We start from the raw sequence: 13,108 nt of genomic DNA on the forward strand, positions 1-13,108 counted from the left end.
ACTGATTGGGCGATAGGAGCAGGTTTCGTATATCGGTTTACCGGGTTTAGGGATGAGGGTAATCAATGAGATTTTCCAGGCCTTAGGATAGTGTTCCAGGCGAAGGATGGCATTAAAAATCGATGTGATGAGTGCTATCCCTTTTGTGTGAAGTTCCTTGATTGCTTTATTGCCTATTAGGTCGTGTCCTGCTGCTTTCTTGGGGTTTAGGCGACTGATTGTTTCTATAGTCTCTGCAGAGGAGAAGGGTTCGATAGGAGGGGACATTTGGAAGGGGGTGTGCAGGTATTCAGTAACGTCCGCGGCGGTTTTGGGGGAATGGGGTTTGAATACTTTTGACAAGTGTTTAGCAAACAGGTCGCTTTTTCTATAGGGCTTCGCGCCCATCCACCTTGCGGACGGCGGATGGGTGGGATTATTTGTGGGGGGCGTGTGAGTTTCCTAGAGGCCTTCCATAGTGAGTAGTTGGCGTCGGCTGTGGGGGATAAGTTGGCGAGATATTTATGGAAACAGTCGTTTTTATAGTTTCTTAAGGTTCTGGATAGCTTTCTAGTTGCGTTGTTAAGTTTGCGTTTGTCCTCCGGTGTTCTATGGGTCTGCCATACTCTTCTTAGTCTACGTTTTCCTGCTATTTTTTTTAGTATGTATTGGGGATATTCTTGTTTGCTGTTAGATGGCTTTGTCGGTGTGGAGAGGCGGATTGCGTTTATTATGCTCGTGTTTAAGTATTCCGTGGCTGCTTCGATATCTTCCTTTGTTTTTAGTGGGGTGAAGGCTGAGGTTGAGTGTGTAAAGACTTCTCTGAAGAGCTGCCATTTGGTGTGTTGGTTGTGAATGGAGCCATTAGGTGTATTCTCGATGATTGTTGAACTGACTGTTGCTATCACGGGAGAATGATCAGAGGAGAGATCAGCCGAGGAGTTGATCTGGACGTGTCTTGATGGGATATTTTTAGTTATGAAGAAGTCGAGAAGGTCGGGTATTTTGTTGTTGTCAGTGGGCCAGTATGTGGGTTCGTATGTGGTGAGGTAGTTGAGGTTGTTGTTTATTATGCTGTTTAAGAGGTTTTTGCCTCTTGCTGTAACCAGTCTGCTGCCCCATTGGATGTGCTTGGCGTTATAGTCTCCTCCAACTATGAATCTATTGCCCAGGGTGTCCAGGAAGTTATCAAAGTCTTCTTTGGCGATGGAGTGTCTGGGAGGGCAGTATACTGCTGAGGTGGTGATTGAGCCATGACAGTCTTCTATTGCTACGTTTGTTGCTTGGAGGTAGTCTTTCTGGAATGATGGAAGTTCGTAGTGCTTAATACTTGCTTTGATTATTATTCCGGTGCCACCGTGGGCCTTTCCGCTGGGGTGTTGGGTATGGTAGAATTTGTAACCATTTATTTTCAGGTAGCTCTTGTCGGTGAAGTGGGTTTCCGATACGAGCATTACGTCGATTTGCTGGTGTTTTAAGAAGAGTTCTAGTTCAAGTTTGTGTTGCGCTAGACCGTTGGCGTTCCAGAGTGCTATGCGCCTTGGTTTTATTTTGAGTCGAGGCGTGCTAATTTTTCCACGATGAGTGTTAGTAGCGATAGCAAGTGATTTATTTGCTCTGATTGTTTCTCTATTAGCTTTTCAAGCCTTGAGGAGTTGTCTATGTTAGGTGGGTTGGGGACACTGTTTTGGGGAAGGTTCCTTTGGCTGTTCGGGTTATTTTGGATGCCTTGTACTGCTTGGGCATAGGAGGTTGAGGTGGAGATGAATTTGGTAGGACTGGGTGTTTGGTTGGTTGAGGGGGTTGGGGTAGTCGTGAATTTCGGCGGGCTGGGTGTTTGGTTGGATACCTCTTTTGCTCTGAGCTTAGGATACCTGTTCGTGTATAGTGTTTTATATGCTGGGCAGCCTTTGTAGTTGGCAGGGTGGTCCCCTTGGCAGTGGATGCATTTCGCTGGGGTTTCCGGTGATTTGGCGCACTGGTCAGTGGAGTGAGTGCCTGCGCATTTAACGCAGCGGAAAGTATGGTTGCAGTATTTCTGCGTATGACCGTACCTTTGGCACCTTTTGCATTGCACTATTTCTTTTTTCACGAGCGGTGGTTCGATCTTTACTATCGCGTTCATTAGGCGACTGATGTTGTAGATTTCCTTATTGTTCGGCTTTTATTTAATGTCTAGGAAGAATAAGGATAACGGGTCTTTCGAGACTCTATGCCTTATATTACTTACGTTGATGACTTCGTGGCCGAGTTTTGAGAGTTCGTATTTGAGTTCGTCTATGTCTGCTGAGTGTTGTATGTTTCGTAGGACCACCCGGAAAGGCCTTTCCTGTTTGAGTTGGTAGGTGTGGAAGTTGGCGTTCAGGGTCCTGAGTGTCTTGGTGAGTTTTCTGTAAGCTTCTGGGTTCGTCGGCAGTATTTTTACTTTATTGTTGCTTATCTTAAGGTTATATTCCTCCTTGCTGATATCTCTCTCTAGGGACTTGGTCATTGTCTGTATGTCAATGACGTCGTCCACAAATATTGGTGGGGGAGGGGGGATTCTCTGCGAGTGTTGGTTTGGTGGCGGTTCTACGATTTCCATGGCGTCGTTTGAGGATTCCAATACGGCGAACCTGTTGTGTGTGTTTATTTGCGTTGCTGTTTCTATTTTCCTTTTCTTTGTAGTATTAGCGTCGTTAGTGCGGAGAGTTCTGCTACACTTCTGCCACGGGGGGTAGCACGGGGTAGCTGCGAGTCTGCTCCGGAGAGCCTGGTCGCGGTTGCTGGACCATCATCGAGCTAGTTAATTCGGAATGAACAACTAGTCGTGAGGCTGTGAGGCTAGTATTCGGGTTGGGGTTAGGTGCGTGGGATTTTCTTCTCCCTAAAGGGTAAGGGACACTTAGCTGTGTTCTCTTTCGACGGTTGGGCGACACGTGTTGTTTTCGGACTACGCTGGGCACTAGAGACACGTCTGCACGCTTCGGCACTCCACAGCGAACTGAGCCCAAGCTCACTATCATAAATCTGGAACAAATACAATCGGATTGAATGGCGGCAATCGCTTAATTACGGCTATGGTAGAATCTAGATTAAAGTGTTAAGGGACTTTCCCAAAATTCCAAAGGAGAGGCTCCGGTGTCCTTTCATCTCTGATATATATATATATGCTCAGATTTCAGAGCTTAGTTTTAGGAGTAATGTAATATCGTAAGGTAGTTCGAATTAGAAATCAGTTGAAAATAGATAAAACCGAGTACGTCGTCTTTCTGTGGTTCGTTTACATTTAAGAGTGCCTGCGTGACTAAAGGCACGTAGTTGGTAGTTCTTACATAGGTATGAGGGAAACAATAGACAACGTTAGAAGAAGGACGGTTTCGCTATCCAAGGCGGGACGACCGAAAGATCAGAGTGTGCGAGTCGAAAAGTGTGCGTGTTGCGAGAATCAGAGCTAATTGAGTCGTCGAAGAGTAGAGTCGTTAGAGGTAATCGAGTCGTCGAAGAGTAGAGTCGTGAGAATTGATAGAGTTGTTAGAGAGAGAGAGTGTGTGTGTGTGTGTTAGATTCGTTGTGACGAGGGTGGTCAAATAACTGTAAAGTTATTTGATATAGATACGAGTATTGCATTTAGTTTCCGTTAAATAAACATCGTTTTCTGTCCAATTTATATTTGTATATTCAATTTAATATTAATAAATTGTAAGTAATCGGAAAAAAAATTCTATCCTTATTTCCACGATATTACAGTAATATATTGTATTTCCCAGATTACTTTCATTAATATTCGTCTTAAGACATTAATAACACTCAATTTTAATTTTATCAAAGCAAAATAAATATTTTTGTTTAATTAAAACTCTACTCCTAAAAAAATAAAACTTTTCTATTTATGCAAAATTGCATGCAATAAAAGTTTCAATGAATACACTTCGTTTTGTAACTGTTTTCTTCAATCAGAAAAGATAACGGCCAAAAAATTATTGTTATTCCACAACTAATTGGAAATTTTGACAGTTTAATTCGATCATTGGATCGATTACACGTACGGTGATTTTTCAAATTCGGAATCAGTTACAGACCTAACTGAAGAGTTAAGCCCTGCGATGTGTAGTTGGTCCAGGGACAGTGTGGCAAATCTATTCGTTCAACGCTGATTGGTTCCGCCATTTATAAAAGCGCTTCCTGCAGCAGTTATGTATAGATTGGTATAAATATAAATGTATGAAGTATACGTTTACAAAGTTGTCTGTAAACAAAGTGTAATAATATTTACCGTGTATTGGAGTGTATATAACGACGGAAATAAAGAATAATAAGAAAAAGTAAGATATTATTAAAAGTCGCTCTTATTAATAGATATAAATAATAGTTGAATAACCTTTTTATAAGATTGCTAAAGATAACCTCAAAAGAAAATACAACTTTTTTGCAAAGTTTAACGATAAATTATATTACAATTTTAAATTAACATCAAATTTTGAGCTACACACATCTTAGTAATTAAATCTGTATGGTGTTATCCGTTTTTACTTTAAGGTGATTTATACTTCGTGTTTATTACAAATTTTTGCAGTCATCATAGAGAACATACAGAATTAACATTTAAGTTTGGAACGTTAGTTCAAATGCCTGATTACTCAGCCAAGGGATGCAGAAACAAGTCAAAGAGTGGTAAGAAAATGTATTATCATCCGAACGATCCCAAACGAAGAGAGTAATTCGCAATTAATTGCGTAACTCTTGGTGGAAAATAGAATGTAATTGAATATAAATCCAATTTTTAATATATTATGTTTAACAAAGTATTTGCATTACATTATTCCAGTCATACAGTATTTAAAAAAAATATATAATAAGCATAAAAAATGTATTTAAGTTTTCATTAATAAAATTAGACACTAATGACTTTACGCTGTTAATTTCCCTAGGCCATAGTTGTACACACAGGTCTGTTAACTGCTGTAAAGGAGATAAGGTTCTTAATGTCGCAAGATGTACTTTACCAATCGGCCACCATTGAACACTGCGATCGAGTAGCTAGGGTTTTGTGTTTGGCGCCATTCTTCGGTGAAAGCACTAAAGGTAAAGAATATAAACTAAAGCAGTAAGCTTATTCAATAACTAATACTATATTATGTATTTATTATAATTTCTCACCATTTATTTCAAGCAGATACATCTACAATACTCCATTTATTACAGAAAGCATTGTTTAAATGAATATTAATTATGAACCATTATTAAACATGCATTATTATTACCAACAAACAAGTTTAACAAGACCACAATTTTCAAATTAAATATGTACACATATCTTTAATGCTTTTACATTTGACGCATATATTGGAAAGTAAGTTTGTTTTTAGTTTTTTCTTAATTTATTAAAAAATTGTGTAACTATTAACATTACCTATAACATACGTAAATAGTGTCATATTTAAAATATTACCCATGATTAAAAATTTTCAATGTTATTAAATTCTTTATTGAGGAAGCTAAATTATAATATAATTATAGAGTTTACAAAGGATTTTAATAATGAAAAAATATTTATTTTATATAACATTTATTAGACATTAGTTAGATATAAAATAAGAATAATATAATCATAATAATCATATATCTAAGATAAAAGTTGATCTCCATGATCATTAACATGGTGTTGCTTTTTCCTCACACCCTCCTGCTACACGCTTCGAAGCAGAACATACAGCGAGTAGATATTACGGAATCAGATCCAACAGCAAACAATACAATATGTATAGAACTCTAATCATGGAAACACCAACACCTTTGGTAGCCGAAGTTATGCACAAGTAACTAACCTAATCGCCACCCTTAACACCAACATAGCCAAATCCATCATTAATACACTCAAGCAACCACCGTTACAATACTAACTAACGGCAATTACTTCCAGACGTAGCAGTATATGCACCACTGCGAACAGGCAGTACATTGACAGAGATTATAGAAGTAGCATTGGCAACTACTACTTATGAACCAAATAACAGGCAAACAAAAATAATTCCGCAAGACTTTCTTGACAAAATCAGAGGAAAAAAGGTAAGCGAAAGCAAAATGACAAAAACATAGAGCAGGTGAAAGCAAAAAAACATCTAAACAAACTTGCAAAGGAAATAGAAAGTAAAATAAAAGATCATAATAATAACGAATTCTCAAAATTCATAGATTCACTTTCTGCGTACGAGAATTCCAACTATTTCCTATGGAAAGCCACGAACAAAATAAAGGAGCCAATTAAACTAATCCCAGCAATCAGATTAACGGACAACACATGAGCCAGAAGCAACGAAGAGCAAGCTGAAGAATTTTCCAACCACCTTTGTTGAAGTTATCTCTTCGAGGAACGCGTGATGAATGTGTAACAGAAATATATTTAAGTATAAGTGTAACTGTAAGTATAAGTATAAATATAAGCATAAGTATAAGTACAGTGTATACTAATCCAGAACCACACTGTGGCAGCGTTACATTACAACAGAGCTTCGAAGCCATGAGTCTATGGGTATTTATATAATTACGAAAACTGGCCGGTCTATATATACCCTGCTGCACCATCTGTGCATGGCATATTCCTAAAAAAGGCTATGAGACTGAGAGGCCCTTCAAATTGATTTAGAGCTAAACAATACTCAATAGCATCGGGGACTAAGAGAACTAAACGCTAGAGAAGATGTAGTTTTCCTAGAAGTGAGTATTACTTCAACACCCTCCCTAACACTCGAAATCTTTACAAACGATTACTTTTTAACATCATTGTTATTTTTCAGACCTAATTTTTGTCGTAAATATTGAAATCTTGGTTTCGGTAACGCCTTCGTAAATATATCTGCTTGTTACGTCCGGCGACTCTCTACACAAAGCAGACTCCACGCCACGTGAGTTCTATTAGAAACAGTGACAATGACTGTTTTGTATCGTATCTGGTTATATTATTTATTGTTCTTACTTGGTGCCCGATTTTTGTTAGTTCTTTGCATATATTTTTGGTGTTTGTTCTTGGGTATAGGTCTCTAATTACTACTTTGTGGTTCTTTTCTGTTTTGAGTTGGTATGTATGATGTATGGTATGTTTAATACTTGCGCCACTTTTCGAAAGATTTTTGGAGTATTTGTTTGCACTTTGACTTGTTCCAGTTTTAATTCCTTTATACTGTAGTTTTCTCTTCCGACAGTGTTGTTTAATAGTTCAATAAGGGTATCTGTTATTTGAGCATGAATGTAGATCGGTGGTGGTTTAACGATATGTGTTGTCATTTCTTCCTCTGAACTCGTATCTCCGTCTTTTATCAGTGAGCTGAAAGAATTTCGGAGTGGGATGTCCTGTAGCCACTGGTGCATTTCTGTAATTTTTATAGCGCTTGTATTTAGGATTATTTTACGCCTTTTGTGAGCTGTTGCTACCTTCCAGTTTTCATCTTGATAGGATAGTTCGTTATTGTAGCTGTTTTCTTCCTGCTTTTGCAACGTTTCCATTTCTTTTATAGGCTTTCCTGTTCTTTGTTAATTGGTTGTTTTCTGCTTAACGTATTTGTAGCTTCATTTATGAAACATATGTCACCCTTTTTTGTTTGGCGGCGGTATTGGTTGTTGCATTTTGAAACTTTTACCATGTGACAGTGTTCGTTAACGTTTTAACCTCCTAAATTCACTATTTATCGCACTAACACTGGAGCACATTTATTCGCGCCTGTTTACCTCGACTGCTCGGGCAGAATTGTCATTACAATGCAATTATCTATATTGTTACATCGAGGCCTTTCTTCTATTTTGTCCGGCAATTTTCATTTTTAACGTGATGAACATTTTCTTCTACATCATATTTTAAAATTTGTTAACAATCACTGTTTACAAATTGACGGCAAGTACCTGATTTGGGATTATACGTTCTATATACATCGAACGTAACAATAAGGAACACAGAAAGCAACTGAGATATAACACGATATTGAAATTGGAAATTAATTACACCCTCGTAGCGGTGCCTGCATCAGCTTGGACTAATTCGCAAACGATGGAAGTTGTATATGTTAGAGCGAAAAGAAGCCTCGCATATTCAATCTCAGAATGTCATGTCCGAAGGAAGTCCATCTCCAACGCAGCTAATCGAACTATGCGTCTAATCGAACTTTTCGGGGTTATTTTCATGTTCGGTATCATTTTGATCGAAAGAACCTCAACAATTCAACTAAAACAACGTTTTGTCGATGAAATAAAAGATGTAGAAGCTTCATTTTTTCTATCGAAGAGATCTTAACAAAAGAACGATAACAGGTTGTACCTTAATGCCTCGATGAAAGAAATTTTATATTTTAACGTTTCAATATTTTAATGATGCAATAGTATAATATTTTAATAAGAAGGGAGAAATGGTACGTTCGTGTACGATTTTATACTTTTAATCGGCAAAAATGACGTTGGAAGGGTAGAAAAGCTATTGAAAAACATTTGGATAATTTCTCATCGAAGCATCTGCAAATGTAGCTGCTGGCTGTAGATGTCGCTGCTGGGGTACTGCTATATTTTTCTAATTTAGATGCGTGGAAGAAAAATGGGACTACGGGCGCCGGGATTCGAATCCGAGTCCCGAACGTTCGTAACCTAAGGCGCTAACCACTGCGCTACCGTTGTCCGGTATTAGTTAGTGGCGGTAGTTGTTGTCGAGTGCCGCGACAGATCTATCGGACGATGACCCGCGGCCGGTTCGATCGTAACGTCGATTAACATGTATCAACGACTGGACCCGCTAGTAACATCAAAATACAATTTTTTTTGTCAAGGAGAAACATTGAATTATAGGCTCGCCCTATCAACTCAAAATCAACTTCAAATGACGACTAATTAGACACTTTGGAAAGTTTCACATACATCACAATCACGATAGACATTACGCAGGACGATTAATTCGTTTCTAAGTTTCTCTTTGTACAGAACCATACCGTCGACCGATGGGTCCGCGGTAGAAAACGGTAACAAGGAAGAATGGCCGCAGGAAATCCCTGACTCCTAAAGCCGCGAGCAAGGTGGTTGGAGCGGAGGAAGCGGCGATTGAAGCCATGAACTTAGGTGATTAAGATTAAGGGTACGCACCCTCCAGAACAATCTGGGACAGTCAAGACCTGCTTTTCCAAACCATTCTGGAGAGCACGGTTGCCCTAGCGGTGGTGGCCGAGCCATACAGAGTCCTGGACGCTCCGGACTGCGCCGGAGATACAGACGGCTGTCACCTGGACATCAGCGCCGGCATCGTCCGCCCACAGGGATCCTCTGGAGCGCGGCAACGGATACGCAGCGGTCGAATGGTCAGGAATGGTGGTAGTGGCCGTGTATGTGTCGCCCAACAGCGAATGGACAGCGTTCGAGGAGTTCTTGAACGGGGTAGACGACTGCCATTACGATTACGAGATATAGTATTACGTTATAATACATTACATTATAACGTATTCCGTTAAATTGAATTACGTTATATCATATTACGTTTTGCCGTTCCTTCACATACTGAGCAGAAGGCGAACGTTACCATGATCGCGGACGGATATTAAGACAGGCGGAGTGGGGATATGGTAAGAATAGAAAGGGAGGCAAGTGGATCAACACAGCAGTTGCCCGTAACCAGTCGTCAGTAGGAATCGCAACCAGAGATTTCTGAAGAAGTCGCTGGTCAAGAAAGCAAACGAACTGCGGAACGAAGCGCCGCGTATTAAGTTGGCAGCCTTCACGTAATAGAGTACATTCAGTAATATAGTATTACGTTATATATGTCGGAGATGAAAGAACACCGGAGTCTGTAATTGAACAATTGTAGTTATTCAATCCGATTGTAATTGTTCGAGAGTTGTGATAATGAGCTTGGGCTCGAGGCGACAGTCAGTCGCCGAACGTAGCCGCGGTCACGGGATGAACGCTTTGTCTAACAAAGGTATGGAGTAATTCTATAGCTCTCCTTAAAAGAAATATTCGTGGCGACACGCGACAGTAAACATTCCAACGGTTTCTGTCCCGTGGCTCGCCACACGCAGACCCTATTCTTCGAGTAAGATGATTACCAGATGTCGATGCGTCTCCGCAGTACATGTTCGGCTAGCCTGAGGACCCGTTATAAATCCTAAGATTTAATTAACTAAAGTCCTTCAAACAAACAAACAGTCATTGTCCCAACTACGGGAAAATAGGGGAGACCTATTTTTCGACGAGCGGCGTCTCCCACTAGCAACTTTCCATCGAGGGCGGCTAGCATCTTTTTCTAACCACCGATATGGAGATTGACCAATTAGCAGCAACGCCAATTTGTCTTACTTTCTGAACGAAGGCTTTTCTCGACGAATCCGATGATCTCGTGTCCTTAGACACACCCCATTATAGTTTTCCTCTGTGGCATCATCGGGACGGGAAAGGCATTCTCGCTCGCGATCTCAGTGATGAAAGGAGTAACTCTTTACAACCAGTGAATATTACGCATCCGACTTAGATTTCGTGAGTACGTTCATCTATCATCCCGTCGACTGCGGATTCGTTATTGAACTTAGGATCATTGTCATTAGTTTCTCGAGTACCTAACTACCACGGTTACTTGTCCGGTTCTATAATAATCGTATTTGCACTAGTCAATGTCTTCTCTATTGCACAACGACGACGTGTAATCCAAACGAAGATTCGCTTCACGCCCCTAACCCTAATTCTAATGTAAACCCGACATATAGTATAACGCTATAACGCATTACGTTATAAAGTATAGCGTTATAACGTACTACGTTATATAGTATTACGTAATATGGAAATAACGTATTACGTTATATAGTATAAGTAAAATCCAATGCAACCACAGCTATCAATATTGAAGATTAAATATGTAATTGAACGAATCTCCGCTTCCGTTGAGGATATGTAGACAATTCGATGCTCGTTATACTCCACGTTTGATGCCAAATACAACGCACATCATCTGGTTTGCGCTATGTCCACTCTTTTCCTGTCAAATCCGATGCAATTATAATTTTTAATGCTCAAGGCTAAATATTCAATTCTACGAATCTCCGCTGCTATTGGACAAATTTCGACAATTCGATACGCGTTGTACTCCACATTTGCTGTTTTACACAGCGCACATCAGTCGGTTTGCACTATGTCATCTCTTTTCCCTGTCAAATCCGATGCAGTTAGAATTTTTAATGCTCAAGGGGTAAATATTGAATTCTACGAATCTCCGCTACTACTCAGGATACAGAGGCAGTTCGATGCGCATTGTACTCCGTATTGGCTGCTTTATACAGCGCACATCAGCTGATTTGCACTGTGTTAATCCTGGACCCTGTCAAATCCAATGGAGTTAGAACTTTTAATTCTCGAGGCTAAATATTGATCTCCGCTGTTATTAGGGATACCTAGGCATGTTGGGTCCCAAAGGTGCTAGTGGTATCATTGCACTGTTCACGCCCAGTAGTGCCAAGTGCCAACTCCTCCTCCAAGTCGGTGGGGCTGGTAAATACTGACTTGTCAGTGGCTACGTGGATGGCGACGTGGCTTAAGAACTCATCCTGCCCGAGGAAGAGAACATGCATCATGGCGTAAACAATCACACGTCGCAGACCCGATCGGGTGTCGTGGCGGGTTAAGCCTTTCGTTACTGGCGGCTTCTCCTGCGTCACAAGCGCTCTGCGCCAAAAAGAAAAAACTTTCCTCGAAACAGGGTATTTATAACTTCTTAACACACTCACTTTTAATTGAAATTTGGGTAGGCCTACTTTGGGGGGGGGGGGACAATCGTCTCCCCTAACGCCACATTTAGTTAGTTAGTTCATAGGATAGGCCTAACGAGAAGACGCGGGGAGTGTACCGGCAGTAATTTCCAAGAGGTCTCGGACACTGCTGCCAAACGTGTAGGTTGGCCACCGTGGAGTTTTTGTCAGTAGGAGTCTGGCACTACTCCACTAATTCTCCAGAATGCAGCGGAGTGTCCATGAGGATTTCTCCACGTAGAAGAAAAAAAGAAAGAAGGTGTTGAAGCATATAAATAGGTGATATATCGTATTTCAATTCTTTGAATTTTGTTTGAATTATTGTTAATTACAATCACAATTTCTGATAATATCATGCACACGATTAAGTGTAACCACGCTCTTAATCGTCATCGTTGTCAATTACAATTATAATTCCAAGTTTACTTACATTCATTTTAACGAAACCAATGTTTATTGCTAGAACACGCGCATATTCGTACAACGATGTTAAAAATCTGAGCGTAATGGAAATGTACGTACAGCAGATACTCACAGGAAAAACCAACGAGACTAATAATAAAATCAATGAATTAGAAAAAAAGAGCTATAGACAAATATCTTATAATATACCGTGGCATAATCTGCAATTTATTATAAAATAATTGATCCCAGCAGTATCAATTATAAAAGAAGATGGCTGAATATGATAGACACTGTCGAATACTAATCAAATATAATCATTTAGTTAATCTTTAAGATTTAAGTTAAGATACATCTTTGAGGAATCAATAAGTCTTTCGCTAATAGCCTAATAGATCCCTTGATAGATCAAACGAAGAAATACCTAACCGCGATTACAGCCAATTGGTACATATTATTCGATACATAATTAATATCTGTATCGCGTACAGCGATGCAAGTGGTATTGAAGAAAATAGCCATTTTATGTTACAACTATAACGAGTAAATTTACTCGTTTAACTTGAGAGGAATTAAAAAGGTACCTGACTTTTAAATAAGCATTAAATAAGAAATTTAAATATCGCAGACGGTGATGTAGGTGTTATTCAAGAAAAGAGAACATTTTATTTTGTAATTAGCACGAGTAAATGAACGAATATCGATAATATAATATAATGATTAATATGAATTTTATCTGGCTGATTATTTAAATACCTTAACATATTTCACAGTAACGTCATCGACTGCCGTTAGGCTCTTTTCCCTTTTTGTTCAAACTAATTGATAGTCGAAAACTAGTATCAAGGAGGTGTGAATTTAGTCTTAGTTTGTAGAAACTATTAAAATGATAAAAATGGATACCGTATTAAATCGTCGAAGGCGCCAATTTACGATAAAAATTAAGAAATTGTTCAATTTGATTTTGTTATAATGGAAAACCCGTC

The 13,108-nt window shown here is 39.4% G+C and overlaps 1 long non-coding RNA gene across 3 annotated transcripts; it reads left to right on the forward strand.

Moving 5' to 3' along the window:
* Positions 1-2,696: 2,696 nt before the first annotated feature.
* Positions 2,697-12,852, forward strand: LOC126876335 (uncharacterized). 3 transcript variants are annotated; one of them, XR_007694114.1, is made up of 9 exons: positions 2,697-4,283; positions 4,535-4,632; positions 4,890-5,043; positions 5,882-6,027; positions 6,154-6,379; positions 6,451-6,675; positions 6,756-6,863; positions 8,917-10,458; positions 11,361-12,852. It is a non-coding gene; the product is annotated as an uncharacterized LOC126876335 (long non-coding RNA). The 3 variants fall into 3 exon arrangements; XR_007694115.1 differs by having other exon boundaries at positions 8,917-9,904; XR_007694113.1 differs by having other exon boundaries at positions 8,917-9,745; positions 10,686-12,852.
* The last annotated feature ends 256 nt before the right edge of the window (positions 12,853-13,108 follow it).

The sequence above is a fragment of the Bombus huntii genome, unplaced genomic scaffold (genome assembly GCF_024542735.1).
Source record: "Bombus huntii isolate Logan2020A unplaced genomic scaffold, iyBomHunt1.1 ctg00000070.1, whole genome shotgun sequence".
Classification (NCBI taxonomy): Eukaryota; Metazoa; Arthropoda; class Insecta; order Hymenoptera; family Apidae; genus Bombus; species Bombus huntii.